This window comes from Pteropus vampyrus, unplaced genomic scaffold (genome assembly GCF_000151845.1).
Source record: "Pteropus vampyrus isolate Shadow unplaced genomic scaffold, Pvam_2.0 Scaffold5048, whole genome shotgun sequence".
NCBI classification, from domain to species: domain Eukaryota; kingdom Metazoa; phylum Chordata; class Mammalia; order Chiroptera; family Pteropodidae; genus Pteropus; species Pteropus vampyrus.
Window position 1 is genome coordinate 1 of NW_011893829.1, and position 1,264 is coordinate 1,264.

The following is a 1,264-nucleotide window of genomic DNA, read 5'->3' on the forward strand; positions in this document are numbered from 1 at the left end:
CAGCCTTGAACATGGCTGCGCGCCCCGCCGCCACCCTCGCCTGCTCGCTGCTGCTCCTCTCCTGGGCTCTGCTCCGCGGCGGCTGCCGGGCGCGCTTTGCCGCCGAGCCGGACTCGGAGGATGACGAACAGGAGGCGAGGGTTTTCCCCGAGTCGCCCCTGCAGAGACCCACGGTGCTGGTGGCTCTCCTGGCCCGCAACGCCGCGCACACGCTGCCTCACTTCCTCGGCTGCCTGGAGCGGCTGGACTACCCCAAGAGCAGGATGGCCATCTGGTGAGCGCCACGGGCCCCGGGCCGCGGCGGCAGGAGGCGGCGCACACAGCTCTGGCCGCCTGCGGGGACCTGGGCGGGGGCTGCACTCCTCGGCAGCGGGGCGAGGGGACCCCTGGGCGAACGCGGGAAACGTGGTGCGCACAGCCCTCACCCCCTCTGCCCGCGGCGGTCCTGAGCCCATCGCGCGGTCGGAGAAGGACGCGCGCGGGTCGGTGAGCGCATGGGGTGCTAATGGGGACGACCAGCCGCCCTGTGCTCCTGTGTGTGGGGGTGGGGTGGGGTGAGGAGATTGTGGATCCAGGCGCCTCGTCCCTTTCCGGGACAAGGGTTTAGGGAGACCCCACAAGAGTGCTAGCTTCAACCCCTTTTAACTCGCGAGGTTTCCTCATTCTCCACCTCATACCCCTCGCCCCGGAGCGACGGAATAAGGGTACCGGTCCCGCCTACTCTTCCAGACGCGACAGAGAGCGTTAAGTGTGGCTGGCAAGGGGGGCTCTGGAATGGCTGGGGTGGCGAAGAGCGCGCCGCCCTGGCTTCCTGGTGCCCGGGTCCTGCTCCCCACTCAGAGGCTGGAAAAGTGGCTCCTGGTTCTCGGGGTGGGGTAGGTGGGGGTCAGGGGACTACGAGGATGTCTGGACCCAGAGTTTGAGGCTAAGTAGGACCTGTCGTGTCTTCCCAAACACGGCACCACCGTGGGCACTGTGCCCCCTGAGTGCTCCAGGCTGTCCGCGCCTGTGCATCCTCCCGGGATTCGTCCCCCGCCGCAGATGCAAACCGCGGGGGACGCTCTGGGTTACCGCGTCTTGGGGACCGAGCCTCCCTTGAAGGCAAACAGCCAAGTTTTGTTGCCCTTAGGATAGAGCCCTGGGCCTGGTGCCTGGTTTTGGTGCGGGGAGGGCCAGGGCATCGGTGGGGGTGGCTGCACGCCCCAACTTTAGAATTCCGTCCGGTTCTGCGGCTTTATAAACCCAGGTATCAGAGGGCGAGAAG

General features: G+C 67.2%; 1 pseudogene; it reads left to right on the forward strand.

Moving 5' to 3' along the window:
* The first annotated feature begins 10 nt into the window (after positions 1 to 10).
* On the forward strand, positions 11 to 280 carry LOC105310515 (annotated as a pseudogene).
* The last annotated feature ends 984 nt before the right edge of the window (positions 281 to 1,264 follow it).